The sequence below is a fragment of the Anneissia japonica genome, unplaced genomic scaffold, assembly GCF_011630105.1.
Source record: "Anneissia japonica isolate Jap-2015-1 unplaced genomic scaffold, ASM1163010v1 scaffold3474_len973312_cov172, whole genome shotgun sequence".
Classification (NCBI taxonomy): Eukaryota; Metazoa; Echinodermata; class Crinoidea; order Comatulida; family Comatulidae; genus Anneissia; species Anneissia japonica.
Window position 1 is genome coordinate 306,467 of NW_022747780.1, and position 20,678 is coordinate 327,144.

Sequence of the window (20,678 nt, forward strand, 5' to 3'; positions counted from 1 at the left end):
GTCCTATTCTATAACGTTGCGAGTTTTTGTATGGTCCAGGAAAACAAGCAAAAAAAAAACCCCAAAGTACGCAGTTAAGATACTTTTTAAAACATTGATAGGTTAAGGAAGGTTCATAGAACTATCAGAAGATAAAATTAAAAATTAAAAGTTAAGTATACGTAGAGTTTTTACAGGCTATGCCTCGGCCCCTGACGCTTATTGCACGACAATGCAACATGGCTGGATGTTATGATTGAGTGAGGCCTGACTATAAACGTTCAGCTCCGTGCTGTCGTCAAGTCTTTTACTTGTTTAGACATCCAGTCTGCCAAAGGTATTGGTGTGAATTTAGGAACATTATTCAATAATTTTGAATAACTTAGATCTCCTTGAAATCTGCAAGTACAACATATTTCATGAGTTTTGCAACAAGCACATTCATCGACCGACGCCATGATTCACTGTGAGTGGATACACGGCTGTAACACAGGCAGACGCGACCAATGTATGTTTTATTCTCGTTATATTTCACATACACAATCATAGAGAAAAGATGACATTACATTCATAAACATGTAACAATGGTTTCTGTTAATTTAAATCACACTCAACTTTACACACAAAGCGTGTATGAGACGTTTTAGTAAAGAATAAAGAATTGTTTTGGTTAGAATACCCACTATAGCTGAACAGCGTTGATCGCTAATTCAATCTATTCCTGACTATTCTCCTAAATTACTGCGTAAATCGCCTATCTTCTTCGTGCATTTGTTTTGGTTGGAATACCCACTATAGCTGAACAGCGTTGATCGCTAATTTGGTCTATTCCTGACATGTTCTGTCTTTACACTCTAGCAAGTTTTACTCTTATAGCTGACAAACAAAATATATGCAATGTACTGGTGTTGAAATGGAAATATTATGCAAATAGAAATGTGGGGATTTGGTTTTTAGCGTCACATGTTTAAATATAAAGATGAATAAAAAATATTCCCAATAAGTTCTGAAAATAGTGAAGTTACATATAAACGGTGTACACCTATCAATTTCAATAAATTTATCAATTTAGCTTTACTGTAATTGCACTAATTTGAATATTCATCATATAGCTAATTGTTTCTGCCTATGGTAATAGGGTAAACTTGTTCTTTAAATGGTCAGCATATCCACAGCCTACTTCGGATCGTGGCCAAAATTGACACACTTCTTTATTAAAACATGACAAGCTATTATGGAAAGCATCATTTTCAACCATTGATCCAATCAAGACATATTTAGGTGTGAGTCCTTATGGCCCTCACATGTACCCCCGTATTTGTATCATCACCAGCACTTCACAATTTCTTTCTTTTAACTTGGTTAAACCTTTCACAAATTTTTCAATCATATCATTTGATTATTTTTGAAATATCTGGTCTGGGACGTTATCCTTTGAGTGGTCCTCATATGCACATCCTATGCCGGTTGGTCACCAAAATTTAATCACCCCATCCTTGAGTTATACCAAGCAATCCCTGTACCTGGCATTTAAACCAGTGCAACTGTTTTTGAAATATTTTGTACACAAGAAACACTAAGGAAATACCACCTAATTCGGATCGTGACCAGCACTTGATAATTTATTCTTGTAACTTCTTTAAACTTCCGGAAAAGTTTCATTCGTGTCAGTTGATTAGTTATCTTGTCTAGGACAAAATCCTTTAAATGATCCTCACATCCACACCCTAAATCCGGACAGTCACCAAAATGTTATCACCTCTTCCTTGGGTCATACCTAACAATCCCTGTAACTGGAATTTACATATGTGCAACTGAAACAGCAAAGTACAGTAGAACCCCTCATTTACGATCCCCGATTTTACGAATTCCCGATTTTACGAACGTAAAATCATGTCATTGTTGTCATAAATAAAGTTCCTATTTCATGTACAAAACACACACGCGTGTCAAGAATTAATCGTTAGGTGCGTGCTGGAGTTAATTCACTCGGTCTTAGACGGTTTACTGTACATTATCAGCGATCTCTACTACAATACAAAACGCAAATAGTGTGCTTTGAATACACGGAAATTCCACAAGGCGATAAAACTTCATGTCTGCAGCCGTGAGAAAACTCCGCCCAATGCGTAAGTTGTCAGCATATTGATAGGCGCATGATTTATTCAGTGGAACATGTTCGTAAACAATCTTGAAAGTGAATGCTATTCACTTTCAAGTTTGTTTACAAACATTGTTCATTGAATAAATCATGTGTGTCTTAGCCCTAACTCTTACGTAATATGAAAAGATAAAATAATCTTCGTAATTAACCCACCTACCAAATATATTTTAACCAATGATATTCAAATAGGTTTAGGTTCGATTTATAATTTTAACTCAGATGATCATTGCAAGAAAAGCATGGCAAACTCGAAAGTGTATAACTTTGGATACAAAGATCAAGATTATCGAGGAGAGAAAACGGGGATTTTCAACTCAAGCAGTTTCATTGAAATTTGATTTACCTAAATCAACTGTCTCGACGATATGAGCAAGGAGACATAAAATAGAACAGCACGTTTCAACAGCAGATGAACTCTCGCTGAATACATCCTACGTTAAAACAGCAACGTTCGACCAGATCGACACAGCGTGCTACACATGGATGCAACAACAGCATGCGAAGGGGGCACCCATATCTGGACCTCTATTGCAAGAAAAGGCTCTGATGTTCGCTAAGGAACTCTATCCTGACTCGCATCACAAATTTAAGGCAAGCAATGGATGGCTTACACGATTTAAAGCAATCAGATCGGTGACCTTGCAGGGTGAGAGCCTTTCAGCAAACACGGACGCAGTCGCTTCATTTAAGACAAAACTACAGAAGATAATAGCGGAGGAGGGACTTACGAGAAACCAGCTATTTAATGCTGACGAGACAGGGCTCTAGTGGCGCTTGATGCTCAATCGAACATTGGTGCTCCATGGGGAAATAACAGCAAAGAATTTTAAGACGGCGAAGGACAGAGTGACTGTCCTTGGATGTGCAAACGCAAGTGGAACTTCCAAGATTCCCCTTGCTTTCATTCACAAATCAGCAAAGCCCCATTGCTTTAAACATGACAACATGGAAGATTTGCCCGTCCATTACTACAGTCAACATAATGCGTGGATGGACGCCTTTGTGTTCAAGAAATGGTTTAATGATAGGTTTGTTCCTTTTGTTAGACGATTTTGTCGGAGAAGAACATTCCATATAAAATCGTATTGCTTCTTGATAATGCGCCAGCACATCCACAAGAAGCAGAGCTAGTGTCAAGTGATGGTAACGTCAAGGCCATTTTTTTGCCGCCAAATACAACGAGCCTAATTCAGCCGATGGATCAAGGTGTGCTAGAGCCATTGAAGAAACGCTACAAGAAGAGCCTTCTTCTCCACATTTTATGCTACGGGGACACTCCAATACCACAAGTAATAAAGAGTCTCACCATCAAAGATGCGGTGCATTGGATCGCGAAATCATGGGATGATGCAACAGAGCAAAACCTATGGAGAGACTGGAACAAACTGCTTGATGAACCCGAGAGTGAAGGAAGAAATGAAGAAGATAATGTGGAAAGAAACTTGTTTCAGACCATGTTTGAGGAGTTGGGCTATCAGGATGGCGTAGATGGCTGGATGAGACCAGAGGAATGGCTCGCTGAGACGACAATGATCCCGGTCATCAGTGGCTGACGGACGATGAGATAATGCAGGTAGCTCAGGCGGAAGAAGAGAGTGATAAAGAAAGTGAAGACGAAGATGAAAGCCTGACCATTGTGAAACCTGAAAAGGCATTCGAGGCCACCGAGACGCTAATGTTATGGCTCCAACAACGTGATAATGTTGACCCAATGCATCTATTCTATTACAGGTTAGAAGATGGAGAGACGAGGCTTCATTGATGCGATTATCATCATTGCAACAGAAACGGATTTCCGACTTTTTCGGTTTGAGCCATCGGATTATGATAAAATTCCAAACCAAACGGCCCATTTCAGGGCCACCAAATTTACAAAAGAAATTTTGCTTATTGCCTGGATTATGAAAAATCCCCATCTCTCATCATGGAACATTGTTCCCTACTCTCATAAAGCACTCACCGCCCCAACACACACAACAAAACATCTCTGAATACACCACCCTCATATCGTAATTTAATGAACCCCTAATTAGAAATGGATTTATTTATCTCACTAACGTTAATCTACCATTTCATTAACTCCCCCATAAAATAAGACACTGACACCCACATTTTCTTTTTAACTTTATTACTGTATTCATAAATGTTAATGTAGGCGTAAAACAATCGTATTGCATACAAAAAAGAAATAAAGTCCAAGCGCTGTGTCTACAGCCAATCAGTGCTCTTCTTTTAATAAGTGAACCCCTGGTTTCCAGGTTATTCTGTACATTTACTTGACGCCACAAGCACGTGGATCGAGTGAAAAACGTTGTTGCGTTACTCGCCCTGTTGCGGCACCTGCAGGGCTGTGTTTCTTCGTAAGCTAGAAGATAAGTCATATATTATTGCTCGAGAAAGACAGAATAAAGTTTCTATACACATTAACAAGTATGTATAGTACTGTACATTATTTTGATCTTTACTTTGAATTTCTTTCGAGCGCAAGTTGGAGTTTTGGCTCCAATCCAACAAAATTTAAGTCTAGCCTAGCCCAGCCTAGCATATCGGTAGTGTAAATACATAGGAATTTCACACAACCCCCGATTTTACGTACGAATGATTTTTACGAACGCCTTTGGGCCTGTGCCGTACATAAATGAGGGGTTCTACTGTATTACAAACACCACACACAACACACAAACGATAGGCCTAACATATATAGTATCTCCTGGCAGAGATAATAATAATAACATTGACAAAAAATAGTAGTAATGATAGGTCTTATATAGTAGATAGTAGATAGAATACTTTAATCAACTTTTACATTGTTCTTCCTTAAGGTCCAGTTAATAGTTAAAACATTAAAATAAGAAATGAAAGTTAAGAAATTATATACAAAAACAAAAGAAAATTTGGTAAACACAAGCAAAATTAGGTATTCACAAGAAGCAAAATGAAAATGTAATGTTAAATCAATTTTTTGAAGGAATGCAAAGTTAAGGAATTTATTGAACTGCGAGTATCAGGGGGAAGATTGTTCCACTGTTTAACCGAGCGGTATTTGAATGTTTTTTTTCCAAATTCATTGTTCCAGTAACGTAAAACTAGTGTATTTTTCGATTTGCTTCTTGTGTTTAGACTGTGATAATTGTCCATTTGCTCATAAAAATTATTTAAGTACTCAGGGACTGTGCCTGTTAAACATTTGAAGGTCATAATAAGTATATTCTCTTCCTTTCGTTGATTTACATACTTCCAATTTAGAGATTTCATAAGTTCTCTAACTTCTAACAGGTGTTCTGATATCAGCATTTAAAATAGTTCTGGCAAGTCTGTTTAATAATACTTGGAGTGAGTTGAGCTACTGTACAATTTGACCATACAGAACTACAATAATCAAAAAGCGGCAGTACTATGGCATTAGCTATTAAAAGTTTAAGAGAAAAATTTGGAATGAAACTTCTTAATCTACGAATAATTCCAATACGTTGGGATATCTTTGAACACACATTTTCAATATGCATGTTCCAAGTGAAAAAACTATCAAAAGTAATGCCTAATACTTAAAACTATCGACCCTATCAACCAAGTTACCATTTATTGACAAAGAAATATTTAGAAAATTTGGAAGATTGCATTTAGAACTAAACAACATAAATTTGGTTTTTTTAAACATTAACTGTTAATTTGTTCAAGTTGAACCATTTTGAAATATTAGTAACATTTTTATCTTTGATAGTTTGTAATTAAATAGGATTAGAGGCAGAACAAAGAAAATTAGTATCATCAACAAATATTGCACACTTTGAATCTGTAAGTAATAATTTCATGTAAAGAATTTACATAAATTTAATAAATAGAATTGATCCTTGGGGCACACCAATAGTAATATTTGTAGGATCTGAACATTTTGAATTTATTTTTACAATCTGAGATCTTCCTGAAAGATAAGATGAAAACCTATTTTAGCGTACTACCTCTGATCCCATATTTTTCAAGTTTGTTAATTACCAGTTTATGGTTAACAGTGTCGAAAGCCTTTCTTAATTCAAAGAAAATAGCAGCAGTGACTTTACCGTTGTTAAGACTATTAAAAATGTATTTGGAAACATCAATAAGTGCTGTGTTAGTAAAGAATTTCTAAAACCAGATTGGCATTGGGTTATAATATCATTATGCGTTACAAATGTATAAATTTGATTATAAACAAATCTTTCAATAATTTTAGGTTATATCGGTAGAACAGAAATTGGCCTATAATTTTCAGTTTTTGATCTATCTCCATTTTTTAAAATAGGAGTTACTTTGGACACTTTCCAGTTTGAGGGAAATGTTGCTGTGGTCAAAGATAAATTAATAATATGAGCAATAGAAGAACAAATAACAGGGGAAGCCAGTTTAAGTCAAGTTCATTAACACCAGAAGCTTTGTTATTTGGGAAGTTGTTGATATGATCAAAACTTCTTCTGGTGAAATCAAGTCAAAGGAGAATATACTGTTAAAATTGTTTTTAGAATAGTTAGTATTGTCAGAAATGTTATTGATATTATTAGCTAACTACTCACCAATAGAAGAAAAATAATGGTTAAATCTGTTTGCAATTTCTAATTTATCAGAAATAATATTATTCCCCGCTAAAATGGAATTGATTGATGGTTTTTTATCATCATTTGTAATTGATTTAATTTTTTTCCAAATCATTTTGTATTGAGCAGGATTTACTCTAATTTGGGGCGCAATGGTAGAGAGTATTGTAACAACTGAAATATAATGAATTAGTGATTGATAATAATAATAACATAGTTGCCAACTTATACGGATTGACTGTGAGACTCACGGATAATTTGTCATTTACCAGTTTTATTACGGATGAACAAAAACTTGCGGATTTCAAGGTTACTCACGGATCAAGATTTTTAAACTAATAAACAATGATTTACGAATTGCGTATACAGTAATATGCAATAAATAGATCGTTTGCCTTTGTCTGTATATAGTGTAGCAAAGAGTAACCCTAGGCTATATGCAAGCCCAGTACGCTCGACATTAGAATCGTAAACAAATGACGCCCTTTACGCCCGCTACCGTCAGTGTGCTTTTATTACCCAGTAATGCACTGCGCATGGTTGGTTTGTTTGTTTATCTGTTTTTCACATGAAAGTACTGTCTGTACATCATGATATTCATGATTAAAGCGAGTCCGTAAAAAATATTTTAATTTTAACCCAAGAAACTGTAGGGTACTCATCCTAAATTTACACAGTACTGTACGTTGGTCAATTTAAATGAGTATAACTTTTTGGTTTTATTAACTTTACATACACTTGACTTAATTTAGTGTCCAAGATCAATCAAATCAGTAGTGAAAAAATGCTCAGATTGCGCGAACGTCAAATGCTTGTCAACCTGGCCCCCGGGACCCTCCCCTGGCCCACGGGGCCTCTCTCCCTGGCCCCCGGGGCCTCTTCCCCTGGCTCCCAGCCAGTGGCACATTGCTACGCAACGTGAGTTCTCACGGATTTCTTTTGGTAAAAGTTGGCAACTATGTAATAATGATAACAAAAATTTTATTTAACAACAGTAAACAATTGATCACCTCAATAGTGTTTTTCATCAATGCCGTAACAGACATAATAATCAAACTTAACTAATTTTCAAACATAGAATAATATTAATTACAGAAAATACAAGGAAACTTAAAAACCAAATTAGGAAACAAAAATTAAAACATCAAAAATACAAAATACGAAAAATTCTTGTAATATGTGCTAATCTATAATAGATTGAGTTACTTATTAAATATAGGCTACTGTATATAGCCTTTCAAAAACAAAATATAGCTTAATTAAATGTTAGCATATATCTATAAAAATATTTATTTGTCTTTTAATTTACATTTAAAGTTAGAAAGAGTAGTAGTAGTAGTTTGGAGTTTATTTACTCGGTCTTAGATAGTTTGCTGTACACTATCAGCGATCTCTACTACAATACAAAATGCACATAGTGCGCTTTGAATACACCGACATGCAACACGGCGATCATACTTCAAACTCCGCCCAATGCATAAGTTGTCTGCGTATCGATAGGCGCATGATTTATTCAGGGGAAAATGTTCGTAAACAAACTTGTTCAAGTTTGTTTACGAACATTTTCCACTGAATAAATCATGTATGTCTTAGCCCTAACTCTTATGTAATAAAAAAGACAAAATAATTTTCGTAATTAACCCACCTACCAAATTTATTTTAACCAATGATATTCGAATAAATTTCACACGGGAGATTACTGTGTAGCGTATAGGCCTCCAGTCACGTTTAGGTTTGATTTATAATTCTAATTGAAAATGGATTTTATTTATCAAATCTCACTATATGTTAATCTGCCATTTCATTATTTTCCCCATAAAATAAGACACTGACACCTAAATTTTCTTTTTAACTTTATTATTCATTACATAAATATTACTGTAGGCATTGAACAATCGTATTGCATATAAAAAAAAGAAGAAAAAATAAGGTCCAAGCGCCGTGTCTACAGCCAATCAGCGTTCTTCTTTTTGTAAACCCCTGGTTTCCGGGTTATTCTGTACAGGTATTTATTTGACGTTACACAAGCACATGGATCGAGTGAAAAACGTTGTTGCTTGCGTTATTCGCCCTGTTGCGGCGCCCGCTGGGCTGTGTTTCTTCGTAGGCTAGAAGATAAGTCATATAGGCCTATTAATAAAGTTTGTATACATACATTAACATGTGTGTATAGTTAGTACTGTACATTTATGATCGTTATTTTGAATTTCTTTCGAGCACAAGTTGGAGTTTTGGCTCCTAGCCCAGCCTAGCATATCGGTAATGTAAATACATAGGAATTTCACACAACCCCGATTTTACGTACGAATGATTGTTACGAATGCCTCTGGGCCCGTCCTGTACGTAAATGAGGGCTTCTACTGTAGTTGGTTTTTAGATCGAGTGTTATAATTTTCTTTAATATTGAATCTACAATTTAGGTAAGCTGGTGCCAAATTTTTGGTAATTTTGAACATAGTGATGGCTTCACTTTAAAACAAACTCATATCAAGATTATCTAAGCTAAGACTGTTCAAGGCTTCACTACTAGATTCTCCTCTGTTTTTCTGCAGTATAACTTTGGCAGCTCTGTTTTGCATAGTTTGAAGTTTTTTACTTTGGGATTGGTTTGAGCATCCCCAGACAACATTGCAGTATTCAAAATATGGAGCAATTAATGACATGGTACATTGAGTTTCTTTAGGTAAAATGGAAGATAATTTTTTAAGGTAGTAGAGTCCATGCAGTGCCTTGCCTTTTACATAGTCAGTATGTTTATTCCAAGAAAGATTTTCATCTACATAGATGCCGAGATGCTTGCAATCATGATTAACCCGATTTACCTTTTGGTCATCAAAGTTGACATTTAGATCAATATCTTTAATTTTCGATCATTTTTGTGAAGTGCCTATGATCATATATTTGTTTTTTGTACATTTAAACTAAGTTTATTTTTAATAAGCCATTCTTTAATATTATCATGGAGGTATTATTGAGAAGGAGATCACTCTGCAACAGATCCCTTTGACGCGACAAACCAATGTGTTCCCCACCTTTGGATCGCGCGCAGGCGTATTATCTTCTTATTCACATTTTTTTGTTAGTAACAACTTGGCAACGACATGCGTTTATACGCTTCAACACTGCAGTTGTGCAATAACCCGTTTGATTTTAACTTATTAAATATCTTTGTAATTAACAATGTTTCCCTGATTGAATTTTTTTGGACTTTTAGTATGTTATTATGTGTATATTTCAGAAACAGATTCCGCAAAATATTTCTGTTACAATTACTTCTGTGTTCATTATAATTTTGTTTAAAGATCGATTGGTTTGACTATAAAGCTAAGGCAGCGTAAAACTGAAAATTACTCTGATTTTGGATTAAATTTTCAAATAGTTAACCCTTGTTAACCCTAAAATTACTTAGTTTATTATAATCCTCAATCATTCCGTAATTAATATCTGTTAAAATTAGAATTATCAAGTTTTATCCAATTTATGGAAATTTAAGTTGAAATATACCATACTTTTAATGCTGGTGTAAATGTTTCATTAAATTCAAAATTCTTTTTTGTAAACAATACAATTATGTTTGGTATTTCTTGAAAGATAAATGTATCAGCTTCAAAATGAAAGCAATTGGCAGCCATAGTGATCGACTGTATGTAGTCCGCATTGAGAAAAGAAGGTGCTCCCCATTTTGCCATGTTCAATTTGTTGGTAAACTAAGCCTGCTGAGCATTTGATGGCGGGGAACACATTAGACTTCAAAGGCATCGCGCAAATGCTCTTCACGCACTGCGGTAGTTTTGTTCTTGGCTCATTTGCATAGCACTGCGTGCGCGTAGTTTTTTGAGTGATCTGCTTCTCAATAATACCCCCATGATATTATTAAGATCAGTGTAAGAGCTTCAACTATATCAATATTCTCAGAAGAGTAAGAAATTGCTGTATCATCAGCATACATTGATATTTTACTTTTTTAATACTTTGGGGCAAATCGTTCACATAAAGCAGAAATAAGAGTGGGCCCAGAATAGACCCCTGTGGAACACCGCAAACATTTTTACAATTGTTAATCATAATATGTTTTTTTAATGATGAATGACTGCGAAACCACTTTCATTGCTATGGCAGGCATAACTAATGTGTAGTCTGAATACCACAGCAAACAAAATATTCCATTCACCAACAGTTGTTGCCGCACGTCGTAACAAACCATTGGTGGACGCAGGGGTGTTGACCTAGTTGCCAGGGCAAACCCTTGATTTCATGTTGCCGAAAAAATATATATGATAGTAAGAAAACACGTATCTTGTAAAACGTATTCAATTTCATTATGAGAGTATTCATGATTTTGTCGTTATCGTTTGCGGCTAAGTTGGTGCCATTACGTTCAAACCTACATTATTATTATTATTATTATTATTACTATTACTATTATTATTATTGTTATTATTGTTATTATTATCATTATTATTATAAGCCAGATAGGGCCTACTTTACAAAGTCTAACAAAGCCTACCTACCTACCTACCTACCTTGGCACGAGGTCAGCTAACTTCGGCTTTTATAGAAAGATTGAAACGCATTAATAGAACATATAATGTACACCGTGTTTCTAGGTAAAAATATATATTAAGTATAATATATTAATATATCATGTTAGTATTATTATTAATATTTTAGGTTATATTATTACCTCAAAATTTAAATTAAAATTATTTATGTAATTATTAATAAGTTATATAAATTTAGTGTTTAGGTAAAACATAAAGAACTATAGAATGACGGATGAATAGGAAAGATACTCAAAGTGGCTCAAATTGGTACAGAAAGTTATATAATAATGATAATCACTCATTATATTTTACGTGTTCGTACTAAATTTTAGGCATTAACCATCAGTGGTTGAATCGAATCAAGGGCCTTGGGTGATTTCCAAAATATCGTATATGAAATGCTTAAAAAGGAACTCTCAGACAAAGCGGTGCTCCTCGACAAAATTATTGCGTTTTACCCAACAGTGTTTGAGTCCCCTCCCCTGTAGGTACCTCTCTCCTCACAGGTGTCACAACGGTCTAAATCGAGGACCTCTGTAGTTCATTCTATGCTAGTCTATAAAACAAAGACCGAAGACCCAAAAAGAAGAAACCCTAGTTTTTCTCTTTTATTTGAATGAAGAGAAAAAAACTTGGGGCATGCTGTAGCCATTCCTTTTACCACAGTGCTCATTTTGCATGGGCAATAAATTACAGAAACTATGATTATAATCCAATTAAGGAGCAATACCACAGATAGGCCTAATGTCCCAAATGATGGTTAGAAATCAGGAAAATTAAAGGTAAAGGGAACACCTCATGTTTTCATTTTTGGGTCCTCGATCTTCGCTTTTTAGCCATCCAGGGTCTAAACTTAAAACTCACGGTCCGAGGAGAGGATTTGTGAGAGGTGTACCATAAGGTCCCGGATACCATTTTGTGGTATTATATGGTGTTTAATAAGAGAACATATGTGGCAAAGACAAGCCAAACCAGTCACTCGTCGCAAATCGTGTTTCAGAGAAAATGGCAAAATCATGCTGGAATGTCAAATTTTTGAAAATCTATTTTATTGCACTAAACTAACCTTTATATACCTACACATCATTCTATGCTATTATTTTCCCAATGTGCAATGTTAAAAGAACATTTTTTAAGGATTTGATGATAGTTTCTGCATGAGAAATGCCTGAAATCATAAACTTTGAAGGCTGATTTCTCATATATCGCTCTTTAAACAGCTGTGTGTTTAAACGCTTGTAACTTCATAAGGAAATGTCCGATTTGAATGATTTTTTTACCATTTTATAGCTATTATAATACTGTATTAATAACTCAAAATCGATTTTTGCGACGAGTGACTGGTTTGGCTTATCTTTGCCACATATATTTAAGGGAAAAAGAACCAATTTGAACAGATTTTCAAACGTGTATAGCTGTATTGGCTGGACCTGTACTTTATCATACCGTAATAAATTTATGGCTAAAAGAAAAAAAACAGTCTGGCCCTGAACTCATGGGTACAATTCCTTTTTCTCCTCTTTCCTTCTTTTTTCTCTTATTGTCGTTTTCTTCTCCTTTTTTCAATTTTTTGGTGGATAGACAGTGGGTGGGTGTATGGGCTCCCGTGAAAAACCTAACAATTAGAAAACTTTATGCGGAAAATGGTCACTGACCATGGCCGGGCTATAGCCTAGGTGGGGCCACTAACTTTGATTGATTTAATTCTAAATATTATTATTAACAACTTTATCATCCATAGATGCCCACTAAGAGCCTCTAGGGGTCTTAATTTGTTTTAAATTTCAATCGATGGGAGGGGGCTATTCCTCTTACCATAGCGACACCCCCGCTTGGTGCTTTTCATGGGCGTCGATCGGTGGAAAACATGGGACATGCATGTCCCCCTACTTTTCAGATTAGGGGGACATCATATCAATTGCCCCCCCCTCCCATTTTTCTCCAATTTTCTATAATTAAAACCCCACTGTTTTTCCTAATTTCAAAAAATTATAGTTAGTCAACTGAATAATTATATACCGTCTAAACAATATACAGCCTTTGACACAGACAGATCTATCTATTTCGATTTATTTAAGTAGTGATACCACAAGTTCCAGTGTTACGTTGGCGTGTAAATGGCAAAGGATTTAAAAGCAGTACTGTATGCATAATTATTAAAATTATTAGAAAAATAAGTATATTTTTATGCTTATAAGTATAAGAATTTGTTTGTGATTTATTGATGTCTTTTTAGCTCATTTGCCAGTATTGAATGCATTAAAATAATGTTATGGCTTGAAATAAGAAAATTCCAGTGCGTGCGTATTTCCGGATCAAAACCGAGTAAAAGCCTAATTTAGTAACCACTACATCAATTTTATGGGTGCAACAGTTATCAGAGGCTATATTTGATGTGAAAACAATGTACTGTACGTTGTTAAAATTAAAAGCATTTTGCATTTTTGTGTTTTGCCTGAAAAACAGGGTTTTTTTGTTAAAAAACATTTTTCTGGTTATTTTAGAAGATAATGTTCTATTACAGCTAAAAGAAATATATGTATTTTGAGTAATATGAGACCAAACTCAAGTCTCCTACGCAAATATTAACAGAGTTACAGAGTTTTCTTTTTTTTTTTTTTTTGCCAAAACCGACATTTTTTAAACTTCAATCAATTGTATATTTATGCATAACTTATTAGAATTTTAAAAAAAATATTACATTTTTCATTATTGTCAGGCTTTAGCTATCATTTGCAACCATTGAAAGAGTGGAAACGTCGATGGCTTCGAAAACATGTTATTAAATTTTTTCCTGGTATTTTGTGGGGGAAATGTTTCATTGTAGTAAATAGAAACATGAGTCATCTAAACAATTTGGTAACAAAACGAAGTCTCTATGACTAATGATAACTGAAATACAGAGTTCTAGTCTTTTTTTCCCCAAAAAGGGATGCATTTTGGCACTTGGTTTAAAGAATTTTGCTTGGGATACACCAGATTAGTAATCAGCAAGGTCAGAATACCCTAAATCAACTGGATCAAAGCTTCTACCCAAAAATGCCTATTGCATCATCAATTGGGATGCAGTAGGGATTCGGAACATCTGCATAAGATACTACTTTAGGCAATATTTTTTTGATACCTTGTTTAGAGAACGCACCACCAGCCGAAAATAAAAATTGGAATTAAAAATAAAATTGTATTTTTGACCAGTTAACACACCTGCTGACTAGAATTTTACCAGAAAGAAATATGAATGTATAGTTTTCACAATTAAATAAATAAATGCATTTAAAAGATCAGAGCAAACTTATAACGCAGTAATCTGAGTGTGTAGGCCTACAATTGATCACAACACACACAAAAGGTGTGCTAGCACGATTTTTTTTGTCCCTCCTCCACTCAGGTACTTTTGGCAGGATATAATTTTGCTAAATCAAAAAATAATATTTGTATTTTTATCTTTTCCTTCCCGCTGCTGAACACTTAAAAATTAGGCGCGTTAAACAAGGTATTAAAAAAGTATCGCATTGTAGGCCAGTATCTGATTTTCAACAAAAAACTACACAGAAAACAGCCTTTATTTTCCAAAATGTGTGGGCAGATTTCGAGACTCAATTTATTCCCCCATACATGCCTTATCCCGGGGGAGGACCCCCTTTCTTTTTGGGGTTTTTTTTGGAAACATTTTGACATCCCACCTCCCTCTCCCAGGAAATTTAAGTGATGATAGTATTAATAATAAAATAATATTTTTTTTGGCTATAGACAATTATTATTCTAGAAGTACAATTTACATTTAATGTTTTTAATTAAAATTAATAAACATTTAAATACTGTATTAATGTTGCATTCTTTCTAATTCTGGTTTTTTGATGAATGTATGTTTTTCATTTCAGTAAAAATTCTGTAGAAGGCTGAACATTGTAATATGCACTTCTGAAAATCCCAGCAAACCAGTGGACTCATCCTCCTCAGCTCGATGACTATAATGTTGCTTTCGTGTTTTGCGCTCGTTCATTCTGCTGAATGGTGAGTGAAAAAACTTGTTCTTATTATGAATTTCATGTCCATTGTAAAAGGCTTTGTGGGATAACGTTCAACCTGGGTGAACACTGAGAATCAACATAATTTAAATACTACAACACAAAAACCCTAATTAGATTATTTAAAAATAAAGTTTTATTTGGAAAATTATAATTAAGAGGGTAATACAATTGGAGCGATAAAAATTAAACAATTATTTCATTTATGTCATTAATACGACAAAACAATGAGCAAAATTACTATCTAAAGTGATTTTCTAATTAGTATTAAATTCCAAATGACTATTATAATTTTGTAAGAAAACAAATATTCTGATAAAATAATAAGATTAAGATTAATTATATATGCCCGTTTATTATTTAATAAAATAATAAAATTCAATAATAATAATTATTCAATCCCGAAATACCCCGAGATTGGAAGGCAAGCATCTTAACTGCACTCCTACTCTGCTCAATAGGGTCTAAACTTACATTTGAATGCTAATTAATTGAGAATAAAAGTAATATAGTTCTAATACAGTGTATGATTTCAAGTTTTGGCTGTACTAGCTTACTGTGTGGGCAGCACTTGTACTCTACCAATGGAAACTCAAAATCTCTTACTAGTGCAATTTTACTACTTTTATTAGGTATAATTTGAACCTAGTTAATTTTAAAATCACAGCTCCAATGCTACTGCTGTGTGTGTTATGCAGCTTAAAGCATTAGTTAGTATTCCACATTGTCTTTTTGCAATGGACCTATTAATTGTTGTATTCCTTTTCATGTTTTATGGACTTAATTGCCGTTTTAGTATTCCACATTGTCTTTTTGCAATGGACCTATTAATTGTTGTATTCCTTTTCATGTTTTATGGACTTATTGATTGCTTATTGATGTATTGTCGATGACATATTCTTTCCCTCCCCAATAACAATTGTCTTTCTTTTCTTTCTTTCTTTTGTATTTCAGTGAATTCATCCTGCTCTATGGCTTATTCCGAAAACTGATTGACAATCGCACGATTCTGATGTATTACTGAATAATTTATTGTAATGATATTGAATAAATAAATATTCAGTTAAATATTGTATTCAGTTTAATATTGAATAAATAAATATTAATTGTATTCAGTGAAGTATTGAATATTGTTTTTTTCCTTCAGTATTGAATGGGTAGGATGGTTGGGGGAAAAAAAAAAGCGCCCTCGAATAGGAAAAGGCCCAAAATATGACTAAGTTATTTGGCCACAATAGTCTGTCCGGTTCTGATAAAAATAGTGAAGAAAAGCGCCCTCAAACAGCCTTTTTACTCCAAGTTCTTTAGGGTCTCTTAATTGTCAATGACAGAGAAAAGCGCCCTCTAAAACCAAGTTTTTCAGTACTCCACAATTGTCAAGCTTGCTAAACTGACAATTAAGGGGCACTAAAAAACTGGCTATTAGAGGGCGCATTTTACCTTTCTTGTAATAGGGATTGACAATTAGAGACCCTGAAAAACATGGAAATAAAATGGCTATAGAGGGTGCTTTCCTGCACCACAGGGAACCCCTTTAAACAGAAATTTAGAGGCCCTGGTAATTTTGTTTTTCTATTAGAGGGCACTCTTCAGCACCACTTTAATACAAAATGGGAAATCGAAAACTTGGTCCTTTTTCTATTAGAGGGCGCTTCTTTTGTCTTACCTGCTTATCCAGTCTTCAGACACGACCAGCGAAGAAACACATCAACACATTACTTTTGTTTTTTATTATAAAACTTTGCAACCAAAATCATAATATATGAATTTATATAAATGTTCATAAACTATATTTAGTAAAGAATGAGAAACAGCACTTTAATACAAAATGGGAAATCGAAAACCTGGTCCTTCTTTTGTCTTACCTGCTTATCCAGTCTTCAGACACAACCAGCAAAGAAACACATCAACACATTACTAATTTTTTTTATTATAAAAAACTTTGCATCATAATATACTATAAATGTACATAAACTATATGTTTTCTTTCACCATGATTAAGCTGTCTCAATATTAGATGTTGAACTAATCTCCAGTATATCTTAATTGTCTTGCAAACTATTAGGCTTAACTAAAATTTAAAATGCTTATATTAGAAAAATTAATTATTGAAGTTCTGATTCCTCTTCCCCAGACTGATGCAAGTTGTCTTGATCCAGTAACTTCAAGAACTCTTCAAGATGTTCCAACTAAATTTCAGTGTACGTACATTTCTTGTCCGGCAAAATTAATCGTGCTCTGTTGTTATCTCTGCCAAAAATAAAATTTAATAAAGAATGAGAAACAGCAAATAAAGAGAAACAACTTGTAAAAGTTGAACGAATGAAAAAAGATCAAACTAATAAATTATAATTTCATAAGGTAGTTTCAGTATATTTCACTTGATACTTACAGTGTCATTGATTCTTTGATACGTATATCTTGCAGTAGGGATTTTTGTCTGTCCTCTGTAAACAAACAAATTACAGATCACTATATGATTATACATTTTTTTTAATTTAAAGAGGAATGAAATGAGACCAGGATGATACACAAAACCAATAGATGAAACAAGAAAACAGGCTAAAAAATATGGAGCGAACACGAGGATACTACAGGAACAGCAAGAGAGGGGAAATTATAGAGAAGCAGAAAATGAAAAATGATAAACCAAATGTGGGAAAATATAGACAATAATGTGTTTCAAAATTCATACCAAAGACCTAAACCATAACAATGGCTACAACCAAGCTTTAGGTCATGGATTTTTTTACTGCATTTGGCACGAATGCACTATTAAAATTGAATTTGAGGGCTAACACTATGTTTGAAAACATACAAAATACAGCTAACCTGAACTGCGAGCACACACACGCTTTTAATTTACTATCTATTTAGTACCGTTATTTTATCATATTCAGTATAAAGGTCGGGGTACACATTTCATAAATTCAATCATTTCTATGCTCAATTTAATGATTGGCATGTTAGTACAAAATAAACAAGATAATTTCAGAACTATTTTATATAATTTTTTTCACTTTTTAGGCGACAATACATTTTTATGTCAAACAACAAAGATTTCTTCAAACTATAAGGCACCAAATGTACTTTCATTATTTAACAAAATTATATACATATAATTCAACATTTTTTCATTATATACATAATTAGTTTTTGCTTCAAACAATTATAATTGGTGGAGCAATTTTCTTTTTTTATAAATACAATGTTAAAACAATTTTTTTATAATGACTTTCAGCACTACAATTATTTATAAATAATCATGTTTGGCTACTTTAAATATTACATGTGTTTAAAAATTCATAACCAACGAGAGTTTGGAAATTCAACTTCGCTTTACAATCTTTCAACAAAGTTGATGACATCAACGTCAGACAAACATCCAGGCCATTTCGAAGGTTCCTATTGCTTTACAGGATAGGAACCACAAAAAGAAATGGAAATTAAGTAGAGTATTAGTATAAGCTACTACCTCAAAATTATAACCATAAATATTGAGAAAATTTATTTTTTATTTAGCAATTACCCGCAGTCATGGTTACATGGTTCATGTTTTTGTAATCCTCATCTTTATGTGCCATGCTCTCCAAATAATTCAATCTTCAGCAACTCTTAAAACATCCTCAACAGCAAGTTTGAGTTCCCTTGCAATGTTATCTATAATCATAGCACTTGGTCTTCCTCTTGCTTTCCTTCCTTCAATTTTTCCCTTCAAATTTAAATGTTCCATTTTTTTCTTTCTAACCAGATCCCAATAAAATTATATTTCCTGCCTTGTATTTCTGCTATTAAATGTCTTTCTGTCCTTGCCACACAAGAACTCATTTATTAGTGGTATGTGTACCACTGTATCATCAGCATTCGTGTACCAAACACACTTGTGGCGATAACTAAAAGTTAAAATGCTTTACACGGCCTATTATTTTAAAAGTCAATTCTTCAAGATGTTCCAGCTAAATTTCAGTGTACTTTTCTTGTCTTGCTCTGTTGCTGCATCTGCCAAAATAAAATTTAATAAAGAATGAGAAACAGCAGAAAAGAAATTTAAACTTGTAAAAGTTGAAACAAGATCAGACTAATAAATTATAATTAACTTCAGACTTACAGTGCCATCGATTCTTTGATACATATATCTTGCTGTAGAGACTTTTGTCTGTCCTCTGCAAACAAATAAATTACAGATCACTGTATGATTATACATAGTTTTTAATTTAAAGAGGAATGAAATGAGACCAGGATGATACATAAGAATAAAAAGCCGAATAAATTAAATTGGAGAGACCAAAAAAAAAACAGGCTAAAATAAGGAGCAAACACGAGGATACTACAAGAGAGAGGGAAATAATAGAAAAACAAATAGTGAAAATGATAAATGGCGGAAAGTATAGACCAAATATACAAATGAGCAAGAGAAGGAAATAATAAAATAAGAACAGAAAAGAGGAGGAGAATGAGGAACAGCAGATAAAACGACAGAAAGACAATAAACACAGGATACACATGAGGGTGTATTTTCGGTAGATTGAAAAAAAAAAATCCATAAAAACTAACAATGTGTTTCAAAATAACTAAAAGTTAAAATGCTTTACACGGCCTATATTAGAAAAATAATCTACAATAGTTCTGTTTCCTTTCTTCGTCTTATTATAATTTGATCATACCTTCTGTACAATATGATCAATATTTCAGAATGATACAAGTTGTCTTGATCCAGTAACTTGTTATTAAAGATACAATAATTGTTTGTGTTCTTTCACCGGGATTACTCTTTCGAACTCTTCTTTTTTCCCTTTAGGCCTACATATGGAAAAAAAAAATACAAAATTGACATGGTAGGCAGAGCGGAACAGGTACAAGTACGAAAATAGTGAAACATTTAAATATAAATAATAGAATTTTAGTTTCTATTATTTAAACACTATTTTTGGCATGATGAGGAAGAGTAAAGAAAAAAAAATGAATATGTCTGCTTGAACGCTGTATGGAGTAATTATCATCTTGAGAGAAATGAGATATATAAAGATGAGTAGGATGTGAAACATATAAATCAATATCAAAATCGATTTCTCTCTCCCTCATCAAGTAAAATAGAGTTTTTCCTTCATTGATTATCCTGGGAGACTGCTCAGGGATAAAATCCCAGGTCATCCGCAGATCCCAGCAAAGAAAATAACAGAGTGAGACAATAATGTTTGATGTAATTTCAGATAATATAGATACACATGAGAGTATTTTATATTTTATACCTCTTTGGTTTCATGTCTCCTTGACCTAAAGTTGTTTTGTTAGATTGAAAAAATCAATAAAAACTAACTTGATTTTTGTTCTCTCCCTACACACAGAATTTATCAATTGATTCACACGCCCATTCAGTCACCCAGTGGCAAGCTAA

General features: G+C 33.7%; 2 long non-coding RNA genes across 4 annotated transcripts in view; one reads left to right on the plus strand and one right to left on the minus strand.

The window, feature by feature from the left end:
* Nucleotides 1-18,377, plus strand: part of LOC117120564 — a 31,476-nt gene extending 13,099 nt beyond the window's left edge. Inside the window, exons 3-6 of one of the 2 annotated variants that reach the window (XR_004447383.1) lie at nucleotides 15,137-15,269; nucleotides 16,238-16,297; nucleotides 17,418-17,484; nucleotides 17,788-18,377. This is a non-coding gene — a long non-coding RNA (uncharacterized LOC117120564). Of the gene's footprint in view, nucleotides 1-15,136; nucleotides 15,270-16,237; nucleotides 16,298-17,417; nucleotides 17,556-17,787 lie in introns of those variants that run through there. The other variant, XR_004447382.1, reaches the window with a different exon arrangement.
* Nucleotides 17,676-20,079, minus strand: LOC117120565. 2 transcript variants are annotated; one of them, XR_004447385.1, is made up of 4 exons: nucleotides 19,948-20,079; nucleotides 19,392-19,446; nucleotides 18,813-19,282; nucleotides 17,676-17,730 (listed from the first exon to the last, which is right to left on the minus strand). It is a non-coding gene; the product is annotated as an uncharacterized LOC117120565 (long non-coding RNA). The 2 variants fall into 2 exon arrangements; XR_004447384.1 differs by lacking the exon at nucleotides 17,676-17,730 and having other exon boundaries at nucleotides 18,652-19,282.
* Nucleotides 20,080-20,678: the final 599 nt, after the last annotated feature.